The following is a 5426-nucleotide window of genomic DNA, read 5'->3' as shown; positions in this document are numbered from 1 at the left end:
ACTGCAACATAACATAAATCTGGCAGTGAGCGGAATATTGCTTGAAAGGCTATCCAGTGTATATGGTAGAAACAACTCTCTAACTGTATTACCTTTTCAGTGAAACCATTAAAGCAAAATATTTATACACTAGCCTTGAACCCGATTGACTTTCTTCAGAATAATTGGTCTGAGAACTGAAACTTATGCCAACTATAAACAACTTTCTGCAACCATATCCTGTTTTTTCATCTGGGAATAATATTCCTGTTTTTCAATATCAGTCTTGGTTGGGGCTGCCTTGGAATCTGTCTGAAATGGGTCCAGACAGATGACCAGGACTGGTTGCAAGGAATTCCCATGTTGAAAGGACTTCACTGGTTATGACTGTATTTCCCCGCAAATTCAAAGTGTTGGTTAGGACCTTTAAACCTCTACATGGTTTGGATCCAGACAGAACCGGCCCTAGGTATTTTTCAAGTGTAGGCAAACAGAATTTTGCCCCCCCCCCCAAACCAATCACTGAAAAATAAAAGCGTTGGATAAGCAAAAATATTGGATAATAAGGAGGGATTAAGGAAAAGCCTATTAAACATCAAATTACATTAAGGTTTTACAAATTAAGCATCAAAACATCATGTTTTACAAGAAATCAACAGAAAAAGCAGTCTTGACTGCGCCCCGTATGTTTTGCGCCCCAAGCGACCGCTTAATTCGCCTCATTGTTGGACCAGCTCCGGATCCAGATTATCTATCTCAGTGGTTCTCAGCCTGGGGTCCCCAGATGTTTTTGGCCTTCAACTCCCAGAAATTGTAACAGCTGATAAACTGGCTGGGATTTCTGGGAGTTGTAGGCCAAAAACATCTGGGGACCCTTGGCTGAGAACCACTGATATCAGCTGGTATAAAGGTCCCCAGGAGATGGCTTTCTATCAGTTCCACCAAGATCACAGGCGTATCTGGTAAACGCATTGAAGAAAGATTTCTCAATCTGTGGAGTTCCCTCTCATGGGAGGTTTGGTTGGTCCCATCTTTGCTTTTCTTTCTCCTGGCAAGTAAAAGCCATTTTTATTTAAGCAAGCCTTTGGCTCTTAAATTACTGTGGCAGAACAGTTTTATAATAGAACATATTATGCTTTTATCCTTTTTTCTATGGTTTAATGTGTTTTAATTGAGTATTTTAATAGAGTTCTTTGTTTAATGATCTTTAACTTTGGCATTAAACAGGTTTTAGCTACACTTTGATTTTAATTTGTTGTAAGCCACCACAGGTCCCACAGCAGGAAAAAAACAACAAACCGAATGACCTTGTGTCCATGGGGAATACGTGTCAAGACTTGACGTGGATATGTAAAAGCATAAATAATAGTTAACCCTATTGAAATGAAGGATTTCTACCCCAAGAAGGACCTAGAAGATACTTAGAGATACAATGTTGTGTATGAAGTGGATAAATTAAACTGTGGGTATTGATCGCATGAATAATACTGTGTTGGTTAAATAAAATAACAGTGAATTAATAAACAAATACACGTTGCATGAGGGCATATAAAAATGTGTTCATATCTACCAAGGTGTTCCCACCCTAGTAATTTACTCTAAATCAGAGGTGTCAAACTTATGGCCCTCCAGATGTTTCAGACTCCAACTCCCAGAAGCCAATGGCCAGGAATTCTGGGAGCTGATGGCCACAAGTTTGACACCCTTGCTCTAGAACAGTGTTTCTCAAACTCTGCCCCTCCAGGTGTTTTGGGCTTCAACTCCCAGAAATCCTAGCCATCTTACCAGCTATTAGGAATTCTGGGAGCTGAAGTCCAAAACATCTGGCAGACCAACTACTTTTTGCTGACTCATGTTTACAGACTATCTGCATTAAGAAGATGCTAAATCATTATTCTCCTATATCTTCCTTCTGTTTCTTCTGGGAATTCACAAAACCTCACTTTTGTGGGGAAAAGAACAGAATGACGGTGCAATGCTGGGAGGGACGGATTGCCTTAGTGCTCCTCTCCCATCTTTTTGAGAAGGAATAGCTTTGACATGTGCAGTGACATTTCAGGCGGATGAGTCTTATCAAGCCTCTTCAATTTAGCATATCTTCACTGCCACATTTCTACTCAGTGTCATTTTATCAGCATGTTTATTTTTTAAGGATGGAATGCAATTTTGCTCTTCCATTTACAGAATGGCTTTTGATCCAGCGGATGCCTCTCCTAATAGGAGGCGGCAGGGGGAGATTTTTTTGCCGATTCTGATTTCCAGCTGCAGGGCCCCAAAACTGTTCCAGAGAGTTGGAAGTGCCCACAACAGCATGAGAAGCATCACAGGAAGTTGCAAGGGAAGGGGGAATTGGCCCAAAAAAGAAAATCCCTTTCCCTTTCCTCTTTTCACCCACTCAGCCAAAATGGAACCTCAGTTCAAATTAATTTGAGCTATTTGTGCATATACTTTTTTTAAAAGATGTTTGTCAACCTGTGGAAACCTCATGGATTTCATCGTGTTTTTTAAGGCAAGGACTACTCAGAAGTAGTTTGCCCTTGTCTACATCTGAAATATAAGCTCTTTTACCTGGTATTTCTCTGAACTCGCCCATCCAAGGACTAACTTGGGCTGGCCCCCCTCCCCTTAGCTATAGAAAAAGGAATCCTTGTTGTTTAGTGGCAAAAAGGCACACCGTCCAGAGTTTCACAGTTGAAAACTAGAACATGTGTAGCTGAGCCAAATGAAGTCAAAAGGGTGTGGCCAGACAATAAAAAGGCAAACTTTATTAATGAGGAACAAGAAACAAGACTCCACCTTTTTTCTTCTCTCCATCCTTCAAGTAGAATGAATCATAGAATCATAGAATAGTAACGTTGGAAGAAACCTCATGGGCCATCCAGTCCAACCCCATTCTGCCAAGAAGCAGGAAATCGCATTCAAAGCACCCCCGACAGATGGCCATCCAGCCTCTGCTCAAAGGCCTCCAAAGAAGGAGCCTCCACCACAGGCCGGGGGAGAGTTTCTGTTGTGACTGCGCCTTCGGGGATTATGGATGATGGTGGTGGGATTAGAAGAGGAAGGAAAAACCCTCGCGAGGAGGGCTCATTGGAGGAATTGCGCAGGAAATGGATTAAAGAGTTCAATGGGGAATCTTCTGAGGAAGATTCAGATGGGGAGTTTGAGGAAGAAATGGAAGCTGGTGAACAGGTGGTGGCTGGGGAAGTGGGCACTGAATGGGCACAGCCACCGGAGATGTCTGGGGAATTGGGGCCTATGGATACTACTGAACCTGGGGTATCTTCAGGAGCAGATCCCACTTGGGTCGCTTGGAGAAGGGAGGATGGTTCTTTAAGTGTGCATGGGGGTGAGTATGGGCAGGATGATTGGAACTCCGACGAGCAATTAGGCACGCCTGATCCACGAGCTCTAGCTGTGTGGAGTTCTGATTCTGAGTAAGATCTGGGACACCTGTTGTTTGGGTGTGAGTGTTTGGTCACCCAAGAGGAAGGGGAATAAATTGGGAATGTTTGGTCACTTCACTTTGTGTGTGGCAAGGTGTTGCTGAAGCGCCATTGGGATTTCTGTTCATTCAAGAAGACTGGACTGGGACTTTGCTTCTGATGTAAGTTATCTGGGATTGCTCTGCAACGGAGGGCTGGAACTGTGTGGGTTTCCCTGGACTGCACTCTGATTACTATTTCTAGCTGCTGTTACCATCGTTGCCTTGGCTCTTTGTGCCATTTCGTGGACCTGGTTTTGATGACTGCACCCTTTTGGACCCTGGACTGTAACACGACCTTGCTTCTGTCTTCGCCCTTTGATGGATGACTACTCACGGCTCTTGACCACTGGCTTGCCCTCCTGACCCTGCTGCTGTCTCCTGCCCTGACCCTGGATCACCCTGACGACGCCTCTTCGCCTTTCTTTTGGAGCTCCTGGCATTATCTGCATTGTAGAAGCAGTTTGCTGCAGATCTAGTTTATTTGTTCTCAGACCAGTTTGGTGATTCTTTTGAGAACTGTCTCTTTAATTCCACAGAGCCGACTGGCTGCAACAGTAAAGGCTTGGACCCAAAGTGCCTTTTGCACCGGCTCTAAGTTTGTTTTTCCTTGGCTTTATTTTCCTGTTCTGGATTTTAGCTACTAATTGTAGCTCTTGGAAGGTTTTTGGAAGGTTCCAAGTCCTAGTTTGTTTTGTCTATTTTTATAAGCCAACTCAATTGTTTTTGAAGCTGAATTGAAGCATCTTTTTAGTTTTATCTAAATACTTGCGTGGATAATCCAGTTGGCTTGCTAAAACATACTTTTGATATATATTTGTTTGGACTGCTTTTTAAACACTGATAGTTAAGTGTTTAAAGCTATCTTCTGTGTTTATGTTTACTTTTTGGCCTATCTCCTGAATAAACTCTGTTTTGTTTGTTAATTGGCGTCTGACTCTTGACAGTTTCCCTTATTTAATCAAAATAGATTTCCATTTTTGAAATGCCTGTATTTGCATATACTTACATTATGAGATATCTTGGAGATGGGATGCATATCTAAACATGAAATTCATTTATGCTTCATATACACTTCATATACACTGGAGTTCCCAGTGGCACAACAGGTTAAACTGTTGAGCTGTTGAATTTGCTGACCAGAAGACTCCCGCTGTGAGCCCCAGCTTCTGCCAATCTAGCAGTTTGAAAACATGCAAATGTGAGTAGATCAAGCAGTACAGCTCCAGCGGGAAGGTAAAGGCGTTCCATGCAGTCATGCCAGCCACATGACCTTGGAGGCATCTACAGACAATGCTGTCTCTTTGGCTTAGAAATGGAGATGAGCACCAATCCCCAGAGTCGGACACAACTAGCCGTAACATCAGGGGAAACCTTTACTTTTATCTATACTTTTTACCTATACTTTAAATACATAATCTGAAAATATATATAATATTTTAAATAATTTTGAGTATGAAACAATAGTGTGCGTACATTGAGCCATCAGGAAGCAAAGATGTAATTATCTTGAGTATTTTGGATTTCAGAATTCTGGATAAGGAATGTTTATGCTTAACCTGTAACACTGAACTCTAATGATGTTATGGTTGAGCCTTCTGGCTCCGGTACTAGGAGAAGGGGTCGTAAGACTCCTTGAGAGTCAGACTCTTTTGAGGAGCGTGAAAGGAAACGGCTCCGGGACTTATTTGCAGAACCAACAGATGAAGACTCATTTGAGGGTTTTACCGAGGGAATGGAGGAAGAGATGGTTAGCTCAGAGGAGGATGACATGGAGTGGACTCGTGTGAGGGAGGATTTGGGTGTCACCGGCAATGATAGCATGGGAGGCAATTGGCGGGTTGCAGGATCAGACCCATGGACGGGCTGGAGGGATGGAGCAGGATCGACAGCTGGGGATGCTGTGGGGCGTAGTCAAAGGTGTTTTAGCTCTGATGAGGATGATGATGAGGAGGCACCTGGAATT

At 43.0% G+C, this 5426-nt stretch overlaps 1 long non-coding RNA gene across 1 annotated transcript; it reads left to right on the top strand.

Moving 5' to 3' along the window:
* The first annotated feature begins 955 nt into the window (after nucleotides 1-955).
* Nucleotides 956-4386, top strand: LOC134298907 (uncharacterized). The gene is made up of 2 exons (XR_010006025.1): nucleotides 956-3583; nucleotides 3666-4386. It is a non-coding gene; the product is annotated as an uncharacterized LOC134298907 (long non-coding RNA).
* Nucleotides 4387-5426: the final 1040 nt, after the last annotated feature.

The sequence above is a fragment of the Anolis carolinensis genome, chromosome 4 (assembly GCF_035594765.1).
Source record: "Anolis carolinensis isolate JA03-04 chromosome 4, rAnoCar3.1.pri, whole genome shotgun sequence".
NCBI classification, from domain to species: Eukaryota; Metazoa; Chordata; class Lepidosauria; order Squamata; family Dactyloidae; genus Anolis; species Anolis carolinensis.
The sequence above is the reverse complement of the archived record's forward strand: the minus strand, read 5'-3'. Positions and strand labels throughout refer to the sequence as shown.